This window comes from Scyliorhinus canicula, chromosome 7 (genome assembly GCF_902713615.1).
Source record: "Scyliorhinus canicula chromosome 7, sScyCan1.1, whole genome shotgun sequence".
Classification (NCBI taxonomy): domain Eukaryota; kingdom Metazoa; phylum Chordata; class Chondrichthyes; order Carcharhiniformes; family Scyliorhinidae; genus Scyliorhinus; species Scyliorhinus canicula.
In genome coordinates this window covers 26,210,006-26,226,350 of record NC_052152.1, presented here as the reverse complement: position 1 = coordinate 26,226,350, position 16,345 = coordinate 26,210,006, and positions in this window count along the sequence as shown.

Genomic DNA, 16,345 nt, shown 5'->3' with positions numbered 1-16,345 from the left:
GATATTAAAACCAGTGTTTGGCATCTGTTCATATCTTCATTTTAGCTAGTCACCCAAATAGATCATTGTAAATAAATATAATCAATCTGCCAAGATTGGATATTTTAAAAATTGTCTTAATTTTAAATGTATCTTTTTTGGTCCATCATATGAATAGAAACAGTCTCAATTTAAACCATTTAAAAAAAAATAGATAACTGAATGAAACTAAAATGAATCTGAAGAATTTCTCTTACGGGGCTCAATAGTCATCCATGGACATCATCGGCGGGATTCTCCATCGGCAGGATCCTCCACTTCGCCGGCAGCGCACTCACGCCCGTGCATTTGCCGTCGGCGTTGGAATGACCACAATGGGAAACCCCATTGGCCGGCTGCCGGGACGGAGAATTCCGCTGGCATCTGCTTTCTACTCCGAGAAACATTGAGCAAGATTTTGGCCGAGTGTCTCATTTCAGAGATGACCCCATGTATGAGCTACTTCACTGGACCCCTTCGTTACTGTTACCACATTGATAGAAAGATTTACATTTATATAGCACCTTTCAGAAACCTGGGATATCTGAAAGTGTTTAACCAATTATGTACTTATGACCTATAGTCACAGTTGTAATGTAGGACATGTGCAGCTAATTTGTGCACAGTAAGCTGCACAGTAAGCTCCCACAGACATCAATGTGATAATAATCAGATTCATTTAGAGTACCCAATTATTTTTTTTCCCAATTAGGGGCAATTTAGCATGACCAATCCACCTACCCTGCACATCTTTGGGTTTGTGGGGGGTGAGACCCACACAGTCACAGGGAGAATGTGCAAACTACACATGGACAGTGACTCGAGGACAGGACCAAACCCAGGTCCTCGAAGCCGTGAGGCAGTAGTGCTAACCGCTGCACCACCATGCCGCCCTGATAACCAGATAGTAAGTATAGTCCCCGATATCCATAGACTGCTTTCCCCTTTGATTGGGAGAGCTGATTGGTGGTGCTTCAACCTTAGGGTCAACGCGCCTGAGGCAAGGGACAAGGTTGAGAAGATCCTGAGCCGGTTCGGGAATTGAATCCATGCTGTTGGCTACTCTCTGCATCACAAACCAGCCATCCAGCCAACTGAGCTAAACTGGCCCATGGGTAATCTGTTTTTGTAACACTGGTTGAGGGGTAAATATCAGCCAGGACACTAGGAAATAAAACTGAAATAAAAGCAAAATACTGCTGGAAATCCAAAATAGAAACGGGAAGTGCTGGAAATACTCAACAGGCCTGGCAGCATCTTGGAGACAGAAATAGAGTTAATGTTTTGAGTTGAATGTGATTTCTCTTCAGAAATTCAAAACTCCAGCCATAATTTAAAAAAAAACATTTTTTATTCTCCTTTTTCACATTTTCTCCCAAATTTATACCCAATAATAAACAATAGTTAGTAACAAATGTAATGCCAATCCCCATATCAATAACAACGGTCCCATCCTCCCACCAAACCCCAGACATTGGCCCACATGTTAACATAAACAAATGGCAAAAAGGAATCAGGAATCACCCATACTCACCATTTACACATACAGTCTCCCTTCCCCCAACCCTCCCAGCCCCCAACCCCCCCCTAATGTTCGATGTGATCCAATTTTTGAAAGTGCATAATGAATAACGGGCAGCACGGTGGCACAGTGAGTAGCACTGCTGCCTCACGGTGCCGAGGTCCCAGGTTCGATCCCAGCTCTGGGTCACTGTCCGTGTGGAGTTTGCACATTCTCCCCGTGTTTGCGTGGGTTTCGCCCCCACAACCCAAAAAGATGTGCAGGGTAGGTGGATTGGCCACGCTAAATTGCCCCTTAATTGGAAAAAATGAATTGGGTACTCTAAATTTATTTTTAAAAAATGAATAACGCCCATGAATTGTAGAACACCTCCATCCTTCCCCTCAGTTCAAATTTGACCTTTTAAAGCGTTAAGAATTCCAGCAGGTCCCCCCGCCACGCCAGGGCACAGGGTGGAGAGGTTGATCTCCACCATAACAGGATCCGCCTTCGGGCGATCAACGAGGCGAACTCTACAACATCTGCCTCCGCACCCGTTTCCAACCCCGGCTGGTCCAACACGCCGAATATGGCCTCCCGAGGGCCCGGTTCCAATTCCACGTGCACCACTTTAGAGATTACCCTAAACCCCTCCTTCCAGTAATCCTCCAGCTTTGGCCAGGACCAAAACATATGAACGTGATTAGCGGGGCTGCCCCCGCAACGTTCACACTCATCTTCTACCCCGTCAAAGAGCCGGCTCATCCTTGCCCTTGTAAGGTGCGCTCTGTGCACCACCTTCAGCTGGATCAGCCCCAACCCTGCACACAAAGAACTCCAGTCATAATTACATAGAACATAGAACGATACAGCGCAGTACAGGCCCTTCGGCCCTCGATGTTGCACCGACATGGAAAGGCCATCTAACCTACACTATTCCCTTATCATCCATATGCTTATCCAATAAACTTTTAAATGCCCTCAATGTTGGCGAGTTCATTACTGTTGCAGGTAGGGCATTCCACGGCCTCACCACTCTTTGCGTAAAAAACCCACCTCTGACCTCTGTCCTATATCTATTACCCCTCATAATTGACTTGAAATGTTAAATCTGTTTCTCCATAGACGGGGCCAGCCCTGCTGAGGGAGAAAGTGGGATTAGGCTATTGAGTTGAATGATCAGCCATGATCATAATGAATGGGCGAGCGGGCTCGAAGGGCCGAGTGGTCTTCTCTTCCTCCTATTTTCTGTGTTTCAGCACTTTTCTGCTTTGGCATCAGGAGTAATTCCCTTACTCTTCTTCAAAATAGTGTTGTGGGATCTTTTACACCCACCTGAGAGGGCAGTAGGGTCTCAGTTTAACCTCTCATCCACAAAGATGGCACCTCCAACAGTGCCGCATTCCCTCAGTACTGCACTGGCACGTCAACCGTGTTTTCTGTGTTCAAGTCCTCAAGAGGGATTTGAACCCAGAACCTCTTGACTAAAGTAAGGCTTCTATCAACTGAGTCACGCTGACATATATACTTGTGCACATGGACTATTTGTGCCTACTGGCATATGCATGCCATTGTTCCTGTTCTCAAACTACTCAGCATATCAGGTGTGGTTTCCAATGTTGACAACTCAGTCCGATGAAGGGACCTCGCCATAAATTGTCCACTCCATTTCTTTCTCCTCAAATGTCTGGACCTTTGAGTGTTCCCAGTCGTTCAGTTTACTGGTAGTTGAATTTACCCATAGAAAGACGGAAAAGGTTTGGAATGCTCTATGAGGGATAGATTGAATAGCAACACTTTAACAAACAAACATTTGCCTTTGCTCACCTTTTGCTAGCCTCTATTATCCCCATAATTCACTGTATAGCTGTGCAATGGACCACAGTTACCTTAACGCTGATGTGAAACCCAAGAAGTGTGAGGGTACCTTGTGGAAATGTTCTCACAACCCTTACCGTGATGCAATCAAGATTGTTGAGCCGATTACTGAAATATGTTATGAGCTTTGCCAACGGGTGGTGTAAGTATATGGAACAGATTACCAGCGTGAATAGTGGAACAAGAAACATCAATCAATTTCAAGTAGGAAGCAAACTGTTGTTTATTTCAACAATCGGGAGCCAGTGTTACTAACAGTGCATCGAATGCATCCTGTGGAAAGGTGGGTAAGATGGATCAAATGTCTCTTCCTGTCTGAAACTGCTACTCGGTTATTGTCACTGTTCATTTGTAATTACATTGCAAGGTTGAAGGACAACTCTCAATGAACTGTTTTAATGACCCAAATTTGTTGAAGCGGGGCGTTTCATGGCAAGTGAAAAGAGTTGAGTCTTTCTCTCAGCTTCAGTTCCAAGAATTTTGCACCATCATTTGTTGGAGGGGAACCTGGGACCTTGGTGAACAATCAACATCTCATTAATCAGTTGCATTTATGGATCAAAATGGTTTGGCAGAGCTCCGAAGTAACAATTTGGATCTTAAAATGATGTTCATTACCAAATTAGCTGCTGGAAATTGTGTAGTTTTCAGTTTATTTTGCCCGTGGAATATTCGGTAAACATTTGAATGAGACAGCTCTCTGCCCACTGTTTGGTTGTTTTTATTTCATGCAGTTGCCTGCATGCAAATGTGAAATTTCCGTTACCAATACATGCTTGCCTTATGTGTGGATTTAGAATGGTGATTGTTGGAGTTACTCACAAAACCAATGGACCAGTGCTTGAACATATTTAGCATTGCCTTTGCTCCCAGTCAGAATCGACAACAGATTAATTGAATAGATCAGTTAAACAAAGCTTGCATCCTGGTTGTGGGCCAAGCAACTATCATTTTGTTAACTGGCTTTGAAGAAAATGATTATTGGAAACATGAATTACCTTATTAACAAAGTCCTTACGCCGTGAAGTAGCAGCCTTAACTTTCTGCAGTACAAATGCAACAAATATATGACCCTCATGGGGAGGTTGGCGGTAAGTTGCTGTCTTTGCCAGTTACCAGTAGAGCAGCATAAATTGTCCAACAAGTCAGTGTATTTTTCTTCATTGCCACAAGTTGCTGGCATGATCCCACACATACCAATAATCATAGAATTTACAGTGCAGAAGGAGGCCATTCGGCCCATCGAGTCTGCACCGGCTCTTACAAAGAGCCCACGTATCTACCCTATCCCCGTAACCCCCACTTAACCTTTTTTGGACACTAAGGGCAATTTAGCATTGCCAATCCACCTAACCTGCACATCTTTGGACTGTGGGAGGAAACCGGAGCACCTGGAGGAAACCCATGCAGACACGGGGAGAATGTGCAGACTCGAACCTGGGACCCTGGAGCTGTGAAGCAATTGTGCGAACCACTACGCTAATGCTGCTGCCTTTAGCATGGTTTCATTTTGTCAGCATATCTTGGCCATACTGTTCCAGCCTGGGAATCTCAAAATAGCATCACATCTTTGTACGGCAATATCTCAGAAATACATTGCTACAGATGCCAATTGGATGATAAATTAGTTTGATTTTTTTCCATTCAAAATGATTGCATCCTCTCTCATCCAGCACAGTAAGAAGTCTTACAACACCAGGTTAAAGTCCAACAGGTTTGTTTCAAACACGAGCTTTCGGAGCGCAGCTCCTTCCTCAGGTGAATGGCGAGGTATGTTCCAGAAACTTTGGACTTTAACCTGGTGTTGTAAGACTTCTTACTGTGCTCACCCCAGTCCAACGCCGGCATCTCCACATCATCTCATCCAGCAGGCAGAGAATAAACAATTGTCAGATTACAGTCAGAGATGAGCCTCTTGATATACATATGGACAGGTTTTGCACACTATTGGCATCTTTTTCATTTCCAGAATGTGACCTTTTGGTGGGGTATGAGAGCTCATGCAAAAAGTGGGCTTTGAGCTTACTTTGCACCACTTTTCATTTCTGCTGGCACCTGTATTGTCACAATTAGTTGCATACTTCTATTATGTCAACCAGATCGTGAAATTGCGGGCTATCCAAGCATCTATGGCCCCCAATTAGTGGGTAGGAAACGCAGACATACCTTCAGTTAGAATTGTGCTGTTCGCCATGTTGGGTAAGTACAAATAAGAGACGTCCTTTACCCTCATTGAAGTCGTTTGATTTTAACAAAGCCATGGGCCTGATGATACTTGGGAGTCTCCTCTCCAGCAGTGCTTTGCCCTGAAGCAACAGGCACTGTCCCAAGGAAACCTGGGAAGATTAAGAGGTGACTTGATTGAAAAATGCCAGATCGCGAGGGGTCTTGACAGGGTGGATGTGGATAGGATGTTTCCTCTTGTTGGTGGCACAGTGGCACAGTTGTTGGCACTGCTGCCTCACAGGAACCCAGGTTCAATTTCAGCCTTGTCTATGTGGACTTTGTACTTTCTCCCAGTCTACGCGTGGGCTTCCTCCGGGTGCTCTGGTTTCTTCCCCCAGCCCAAAGATGTGCAGGTTAGGTGGACTGGCCATTCTGTAATCACTGTGGTAATGTAGGTTGTGTGGCAGCTAATTTGCACACAGCAAGGTCCCTCGCACAGCAATGTGAAAATGATCTTGCCCTTTCATAAAAGAAGCTGGTAGTTTTCTTGCTCATTTCAAAATAAATTATTTGCATCAAAAAAGGTTCCGGGCAATAAATAATTATTCTGATGGCCAACTTGAAAGCAAAATAATGTGGATGCTGGAAATCTGAAATAAAAAAAACAGGAAATTCTGGAACCCTCAGCAGGTCAGGTGACATTTGTGGAGTGAGAAACAGAGTTAACATTTAGAATTCAGCCAGGAAGCACACTACAAGCAATGAGGCTTTTAGGAGGTCAGGGAGTCTGTAAGAATGGGTCACTCGAATGTCGTACAGTTTTAAATAGCAGGGCTTTTGTAACGTTTTGGTCAATTTTGACAATTTTTTGCCCACAGGCAGTCTGATTGATAGGTTAGACGCCTGCTGGAAGAAGAAGCCAGTAACACCATAACGCAGCCAAGGAGCGCAGGCGAGTATAGTTGGTTGTCCTAATCACAGGGTAGGGATGGTGGTGGGTAGGAGGCACAGTCTGACACTGGTCAGGGAAAGTTTTACTGAGTAGCCTGTTGGGCCTGGAAGATACACTCCTGCTGCTCCCGGCCCACAAGCAGTGCTGTAAAGCCAGACTCGAAACGTTAGCTCCCTTCTCTCTCCACAGATGCTGTCAGACCTGCTGAGATTGTCCTGTATTTTGTGCTTTTGTTTCAGAATCCAGCATCCGCGGTAATTTACTTTTATCTTCTAATCCATTGCCACTTCTCTCCCAGGAATGCCTACCCTGAAGGAGCATTGCTCTTCTCTCCAATAGGATTTCCGTTTGTCTGTTTCGCCCTGTCCACCTTCTTTGCTTTCCATTTCCCTCCTGGTGTTTGACAAGGTGATTACCAAAACTCACTTTCACAGCCATATTTCCTACCTCAGTGATTGTCTTTGTCTCTGACTTACCCCATGTAGATTCCAACTCAGGTTCCACCCTCATGTTTTAAATCCCCCAGGATTACAGGTATCTCCATACATACAACGTTCCTCGGAGTGCTGTTCCCGCTGCATCCTGAGATCCACGTCAGTGCCACGCGCCACCACATGCACACACTTGATATCTCTCTCCAGCAGTGCCGACTCACCCTATCTCAAAGCTGTCCTTGTCCCCAGTTTAATTTCATTCGTCATCTCATGTAACGCCTTAACAAGAAACTTTCTCTTCCTTTCAGGTGTAAGCGAACGCAAGCTCCAACAACTCGTCGATACCAATGGCCATCCACTCTTCCCATTCCTTGGACCCCACCTCTTCTATCCCCAGCCCTTGTCGTGTATTCAACATACCCTTTGACCTTCCCCTCTCTGAGGCTGGACATGGCACGTTCAGCAAAGGACTCCGCTTCCTACCCTTACGCCCCCACCTCAATTAATTTTGTGCTCGACATGATGTTGAACTTTTCTTCTGCCGTCTTCGTCTCTGTGCTCACTTTTTCAGGCAGGAGTCCTCCCCCCATGTTCGACAGATCGTTTTACCCACCTCCGGTATTCTCCCTCCACCTGGACCCCTCCCTCCACCTGGACCCCTCCCTCCGACAGCCTACCTGCTCTTGATATTTTCGTTCAGAACTGTAAGAGTGACATCGACCTTCACAATTTCCCTGCTCCTGTCACCCACTCTAACCTGTCTCCTTCTGAACTGGCTGCACTCGCCTCTCTCGGCTCCAACTCTGACTCCCCGACAAGAGTGGGCTGTTGTTGTCTGGCGTACAGTCCTCTACCTCACAGAGGTTGAACGCCAACTCTCAGACCCCATCTCCCCTTGGACCATGAACCCACCACCAAACATCAAACCATTGTTCCAGGACTGTCACTGATCTCATCTCCTCTGGAGATCTTCTCTCCACAGCTTGCAACCTTAGTGTCCCAACCCTGAACAGACCGCTTCTGACTCCTCCCCAAATCCACAAACAGTCTGTCCCGGTAGGCCCATCATGTCAGCCTGTTCCTGTCACACTGAACTCATTTCTTCCCCTCTTGACTCCATACTCTCTCCTCTTGTCCAGCCCTTTCCCATCTATATCTGCAGTTCCTCTGATGCCTTACATCATATCAACAACTCCCAGTGCCCCGGCGCTAACCACCTCCCCTTTACCATGGATGTCCAATCTCTCTGTACCTCCATTCCTCACCGGGATAGTCGGAGGGCTCTCCGCTTCTTCCTCGAACAGAGGCCTGAATAATCCCCATCCACCACTACACTCCTCCATTTGGCTTAACTTACCCTTTCACTGGACAATTTCTCCTTCAACATGTCTCATTTCCTCCAAATCAAAGGTGTGGCTGTGGGTACCTGCATGGGTCTCCGTTTTGTCTGTCTCTTTATGGGGTATGTGGAACATTCCTTGTTCCAGTTCTACTCAGGCCCCATTCCACAACTCTTTATCGGTACATCGACGATTGTTTCGGGTCCACTTCATGTTCCCGTCTGGACTCGGATGAATTTATTAACTTCGCTTCCAATTTCCACCCTTTTATCACCTTGACATGGTCCATCTCCAACACTTCCCTTCCCTTTCTTGACCTTTCTATCTCAATTTCTGGGGATAGACTGTTCACTAATAGCCATGACAAGCCCACTGACTCCCACAGCTCGCTCGACTGCAGCTCTTCACGCTCCACATTCTGTAAGGACTCCATCCCATTCTACCAGTTCTTTCACCTCCCTCACATCTGATCCAATTATGTCACTTTTCAAAATGGTGTTACTGACATGTCTTCATTCTTCCTCAATCATTTTTTCTCTCCCACTGTGGTCAACAGTGCTCTCAATTGTGTCTGACCCATCTCCCGCACCTCTGTCCTCACCCACTCCCCTCTTTCCCAGAACCAGGATAAGGTCCCACTTGTCCTCACATTTCACCCCACCAGCCTCCATGTTAAAAGAATCATTAATCGCCAATTCCACCAACTCCAGCATGATGCCACTGCCAAACACACCTTCCCCTCACTCCCCCTGTCAGCATTTTGCAGGGACCATTTCCGTCTGGATACCCTGGTCCACTCTTCCATCACCCCAAACACCTCACCCTCTTCCCACAGCTCCTTCCCATACAATTGCAGAAAGTGTAACACCTGCCCTTTACCTCCTCCGTGCTCACCATCCAAGGGCCTAAACATCCTTTTCAGGTGAGGCAACGCTTCAAATGCACCTCTTTCAATCTGGTCTATTGTATCCGCTGCTCCCAATGCGGTCTATCCCAGTGTTCTTCAAACTTTTTTCCCAGGGACCCATTTTTACCAACCGGCCGACCTTCGCGACCCACGCCGGCCGACCTGCACGACCCACCATTTTCTCTTACCTTGTTTGCTGCTGACAAAAATGGAGGAAATGGTTTTGGGTCCCTTTGGCCCTCGTACACACTCCTCCAATGGAGCCTGTTGGATGAAGGTGAAGCCTTCCGGTGTCGGAAAGTATGGAGTCTCCATCTGTCCAAAGATCTGCATTTTTCCCTGTAAAATTTTATCAATAAACCCCCCCCGAACTTGTAAAAAAAACTAAAACGAGTAAAATAAATGAAAAAAATAAATAAAACCCCCCGAACTTGTAAAATAAATAAAATGAATAAAATAAATGAAAAAAATGAATAAAACCCCCCCGAACTTGTAAAAAAAATAAAATGAATAAAATAAATGAAAAAAATAAAATTTAAATGAATAAAATAAATGAATAAATGAATAAAAACCACTAAAGAACTTGTAAAACAAAAAACTGCAAATGCGCATGCGCGCCGATCATCCAGCGCACATGCGCAATGCGCCAAATTATTTTTTTAACACGTTCGCAGCCGCTTGCAGCCAGCGTTACGAAAAGCCGGCAGCTGCGCGGGGATTTGCGTGATCGGGAACGCTGCGGACAACGGCTCCGCGACCCACCCGACACCCACACGCGACCCACCCGTGGGTCGCACCCCCGACTTTGAAGAACACTGGTCTATCCTATGTTGCAGTGACTAAACACAGACTGGGTGACCGCTTTGCAGAACACCTTCAGTCTGCCCACAAGCAGGACCCAGACCTTCCTGTCGCTGCCATTTCAACTCACCATCCTGCTCCCACATCCACATGTCCTTCCTTGTTCTGCTGCAATGTTCCAGTGAAGCCTAGCACAAACTGGAGGAACAGCACCTCACCTTCCGATTAGACACATTACAGCCTCCGGACTTAACATTAAGTTCAATAACTTCAGGCTGTGAACTCTCTCCTCCTCTTCATCCCAGTTTTATTTCTATCAATTTATTTACATTTCTTCCATCGATCTGTTTTGCTCTCACCATAGTCCCCCTCCCCACTTGGGCCATCTATGCCATGTTTCCAGTTCTCCTTTGACACACTGTTCACCTTTGTGCTGCCATGAACACATTCTAATCTCTTAAAGTGCCACTATCAGCACTCTTAGTCTTAATCACAGCCATTTACATTCCACGTCTTTCTGTCCGCAACATCTTTGTCAATCTCCACCTATCAGCCAGTGTTCTTCAAACTTTTTTTCCGGGGACCCATTTTTACCAACTGCCCGACCTTCGCGACCCACGCCGGCCGACCTGCGAAACCCACCATTTTCTCTTACCTTGTTTGCTGCTGACAAAAATGGAGGAAATGGTTTTGGGTCCCTTTGGCCCTCGTACACACTCCTCCAATGGAGCCTGTTGAATGAAGGTGAAGCCTTCCGGTGTCGGAAAGTATGGCGTCTCCATCTGTCCAAAGATCTGCATTTTTTTCCTGTAAAATTTTATCAATAAACCCCCCCCGAACTTGTAAAAAAACCCAAAATGAGTGAAAAAAATAAATAAACCCCCCCCCCCCGAACTTGTAAAATAAATAAAATGAATAAAATAAATGAAAAAAATGAATAAAACCCCCCCGAACTTGTAAAAAAAATAAAATGAATAAAATAAATGAAAAAAATAAAATAAAAAAACTGCAAATGCGCATGCGCCAAATTATTTTTTTAACATGTTCGTGGCCGCTTGCAGCCAGCGTTACGAAAAGCCGGCTGCTGCGCGAGGATTTGCGTGATCGGGAACGCTGCGGACAACGGCTCCGCGACCCACCCGACACCCACACGCGACCCACCCGTGGGTCGCACCCCCGACTTTGAAGAACACTGGTCTATCCTATGTTGCAGTGACTAAACACAGACTGGGTGACCGCTTTGCAGAACACCTTCAGTCTGCCCACAAGCAGGACCCAGACCTTCCTGTCGCTGCCATTTCAACTCACCATCCTGCTCCCACATCCACATGTCCTTCCTTGTCCTGCTGCAATGTTCCAGTGAAGCCTAGCACAAACTGGAGGAACAGCACCTCACCTACCGATTAGACACATTACAGCCTCCGGACTTAACATTGAGTTCAATAACTTCAGGCTGTGAACTCTCTCCTCCTCTTCATCCCAGTTTTATTTCTATCAATTTATTTACATTTCTTCCATTAATCTGTTTTGCTCTCACCATAGTCCCCCTCCCCACTTGGGCCATCTATTCCATGTTTCCAGTTCTCCTTTGACACACTGTTCACCTTTGTTCTGCCATGAACACATTCTAATCTCTTAAAGTGCCACTATCAGCACTCTTAGTCTTAATCACAGCCATTTACATTCCGCGTCTTTCTGTCCGCAACATCTTTGTCAATCTCCACCTATCGCTGGCCCTCCATCAAGCCCCACTGCTCCGCGCACCCCCACCCACAACAGTATGAATCTCACCCGATTTCCACTTCTCTCTAACTTTGACAACCAGCATTGCAGACTGGAAACATTAGCTCTATTCTCTCTCCACAGATGCTGCCAGACCTGCTGAGATTGTCCAGCATTTTCTGTTTTTGATTCAGATTCCAGCATCCCAGTAATTTGCTTTTATCTTTAAAGCCATCAATCCATCTTACCTCCTTTCACCTATCAGGTTTCCAGAGGCCTGGGAAACCCAGCTGGCTATCTTATTATTAAAGTTAATTGGCCAACCCACCTCCCTGTGGGTTGTCTTCTCACCCCTCATCCCGCCTCCGAAAAAACAGGCTGTGGGTGGAGTTCAATACAGATTGGGTTCCTGTTTCTGATTTCATTTGTGAATTTTAACTTCAAACCTGGCTTCAACCCACCCTTCTTCAGGGGTCACGAATCGTCCTGATATTTGTGGTTGTTGATTTTTCATCAGAATTGGCAAACGTTTGCGGTGTAATAATTTATAAGCAAGTGCAGGGGGGGCAGGAGCAACAGGGGATGGGGTGAAAAGAAGGGAATATCTGTGATCGTTTGGAAGGCAGGAATGATTAAATGACAAAAGGAATGACTGCGTGAGCAAAAGGGAGTGGGCAAGGGAAGAGATAAAGTATGGGCCTGGAGGAGGTGAGAATGAGATTAGCTACTATCAGAACTGTCAAAGAAATGAGAAGAAATTATGAAATGAACTTGTTGAACTCAATGTTGACTCTGGCAGATTATAATGTGCTCAATCAAAAGCTGAAGGGTCGATCCAAGAGCTACACAGCAACAACAGGTGGCATTGATGTAGCACCTTGAACATAGTAAAATATTCGAAGGTGCTTCTCAGAGCATGGTTGTGACCCTAGTTGTTTGTGCAACATCAGTGGAGGAAAAGGTGCAATGACCGTAAAAGTTTGTTCAAGATGATTCACTGTTCTCAATGCACATTCTGTACCAATGATAGACACGTCACTCACCTCCTTAGGGTGTGGGGGGCACGTTAGCACAGTGGTTAGCACTGTTGCTTCACAGTTCCAGGGTCCCAGGTTCAATTCCCACTTGGGTCACTGTCTGAGCAGAGTCTGCACGTTCTCCCCGTGTCTGCGTGGGTTTCCTCCGGGTGCTCCAGTTTCCTCCCACAGTCCAAAGATGTGCAGGTAAGGTGGATTAGTCATGCTAAATTTCCCTTTGTGTCCAAAAAAGGTGTGGTGGGGTTACTGGTTTACGGGGATAGGGTGGACGTGTGGGCTTAAGTAGGAATGAAATGAAATGAAATGAAAATGGCTTATTGTCACGAGTAGGCTTCAATGAAGTTACTGTGAAAAGCCCCTAGTCACCACATTCCGGCGCCTGTCCGGGGAGGCTTGTCCGGGAATCGAACCGTGCTGCTGGCCTGCTTTAAAAGCCAGCGATTTAGCCCAGTGAGCTAAACCAGCCTCTAGAATGCTCTTTCCAAGGGCTGGTGCAGACTCCACGGGCCGAATGTTTTTCTGCACTGTAAATCCTATGATTCTACCTCCCTAACTCCTTCTGCCTCCTTCCTTTAAGGCACGCCTTAACCTCTATTTTAAAAAACATTTCAATTAAGGGGCAATTTAGCGTGGCCACTCCACCTACCCCGCACATCATTGGGTTGAGGGAGAGAGCCCCACGCAAACACGGGGAGAATGTACAAACTCCGCACGGATGGTGACATAGGGCCAGGATCTAACTAGGTTCCTCGGCGCCACCAGGCAGCAGTGCTAACCACTGCGTCACCGTGCCGCCTTAAAACCTTTATCTTTGACCAAATATTTGATCACCTGTCCTGCTATCTCGCAAATCAAATCACTCTTTATCTGGCTCAGAGTGAAATTCTGGGAAGTATTCTGTGAAGCACTTTGGGGTGTTTTATTGTGTGAAAAATGCTCCATAAATGCAAGTTGCTGTTGTGTCATCCAATCAGTGCCAGGCAAAATAGTGCGCGCGAAGAGCTACATTGAGTCTCTTGCCTGTCTGCGTGCACATGCACCTTGAAGGATAGTTAAAGGGATACAGCCGCCTACAGGAATGGATTTGAGATGGAAATTTGAGACAATGGGGGGGGAATGTGGTGAAACTATTGATCAATAGCTATCGAAACCAATAGCTCTCGTTGACAAGCAGAGAGAGAGAGAGAGAGGGAGGGGTGAGGATTAAAAAGGCAAGATATTTATATCTCAGAGGACACTTTGGCTGCAGATGTTCAGTGGAGGATTTAAGGTGTGAAGCCCGACTCTGTTTAACACCCACACTAAAACACCACAAAACGCAGAAAATGAAAAGAAATTTGAATAAAATCCCGATACTCTTTGAAAGGATAACTTCTCGAGCAAAGACATCAGAGAACAGTGCACCGAACACCTTTTAAATGGCAAAAGGCTGAAACCGTGTGACGTGCAATAATAATCCCAAACCAGGATTTCAGGTGCCTCATATTTCAAAGCGTTTTTAAAAATATGTTCAGAGGAGAATGCAAAAGCTCTCCAAATCTGTGAAATGGTGCCAATAAAGCATCGCCGAACAACCGGTCGCATTATTCTCAACCTCGCAAACAAAGGTATGCATGACGAACCTTAAAAAAACAACTGATCAGTTTGTATGTGTGTGCGGGCATTTTTAGCTCATGGTTAGAGGAAATGCTGAGCAGCTAAATCAGGAACATCTTAAAGCAGTAAACATAGAAACATTGAAACATTGAAAATAGAATCAGGAGGAGGCCATTCGGCCCTTCGAACCTGCTCCGACATTCATTCTGATCATGGCTGATCATCAAGTTCAATACCCTGATCCCACCGTTCCCCATATATCCCTTTAGCCCCAAGAGCTATATCTAATTCCTTCTTGAAATTACGCAACATTTTGGCCTCAATTACTTTCTGTGGTAGTGAATTCCACAGATTCACCACTTTCTGGGTGAAGGGGCGCGATTCTCCGCAAATGCGGCGAGTCGTAAAAGGCTGCCGTGAAACTGGCCGTGTTTCACGGCACCCTCCGCGCCCCCTCCCAGGACCCGATTCTCCCCCCCGGGCGGGGCTAGCAGCGCGGCCCCATGAAGCACGGCATCGCGGGCTTAGCGACCGTCGCTAAGTCCGCGCGCCAAGCGTTACGGCGGCTGACGCGCACGATGACATCAGCCGCGCATGCGCGGGTTGGACGGCTCGAACCTGCGCATGCGCGGATGACGTCATCACGCAGACGCGTCAAACCCGCACATGCGCGGCCCGTCATGCCCCTCAGGCGCCCCACGGACTGATCCTGCGGGGCGGCGGAGGAACAAATAGTGCGCGGGTATCGGACCCGCTGCCCACGATCGGTGCCCACCGATCGCGGGCCCATGCCACCCTTGGCACGGCCGTGGTGCGGCCGTGCCAATCGGTGCCATGGTTGTCCGGGACGGCACTTCGCGGCCGTTTTCACGAACGGTGAGAGCAGGTGTGATTGCGTTCGTGAAAACGGCTGTAAAGGCCTGGGAACTCGGCCCATCGGCCTGAGGAGAATCGCTGTTCGCCGTAAAAAACGGCGAGCAGTGATTCGTGTCGTGGGGCGGCCGTGGGGGGTGGGGGGGGGAGAATAGCGGGAGGACGTGAAAAATGTTGGGAAGGCCCTCCCGCTATTCTCCGACCCGTCGTGGGCAGCGGAGAATCGCGCCCAAGATATTTCTCCTCATCTCAGTCCTAAAAGGTTTACCCCTTATCCTCAAACTATGGCCCCTAGTTCTGGACTCCTCTTCCATTGGGAATGTTCTTTCTGAATCTACCCTGTCTAATCCTGTTAGAGTTGTATAAACTTCTGTGAATTCCCAGTGAACTTGCAATGACTTGGGTGAATGATTGGATTGGATTTGATTATTGTCACGTGTACCGAGGTACAGTGAAAAGTATTTTTCTGCGAACAGCTCAAACAGATCTTAATGTATGAAAGAAAATAAAAGAAAAAGGAACTAGGAGCAGGAATAGGCCATCTGGCCCCTCAAGCCTGCCCCGCCATTCAATGAGATCATGGCTGATCTTTTGTGGACTCAGCTCCACTTTCCGGCCCGAACACCATAACCCTTAATCCCTTTATGCTTCAAAAAACTATCTATCTTTATCTTAAAAACATTTAATGAAGGAGCCTCAACTGGTTCGCTGGAGCTGCGAGGCAGCAGTGCTAACCAATGTGCCACCGTGTAGGCCTAGGAAGGAAGGAAGAGAATGGGAAGAAAATTGCAGGAGGTTTAAAATGGGCAGTTGATGCCACCACTAATGGGGGCGGGGAACCCACTATTTAAATGCTTGTTAAATGTTTACACTCATGTGTTTGAGGCTGCATTGAACAAACTGATTTAATTATCATAGAATTTACTGTGCAGATGGAGGCCATTTGGCCCATCGAGTCTGCAACGGCTCTTGGCTAGAGCACCCTACCCAAGGTCAACACCTCCACCCTATCCCCATAACTCAGTAACCCCACCCAACACTAAGGGCAATTTTGGACACTGAGGGCAATTTAGCATGGCCAATCCACCTAACCTGCACATCTTTGGACTGTGGGAGGAAA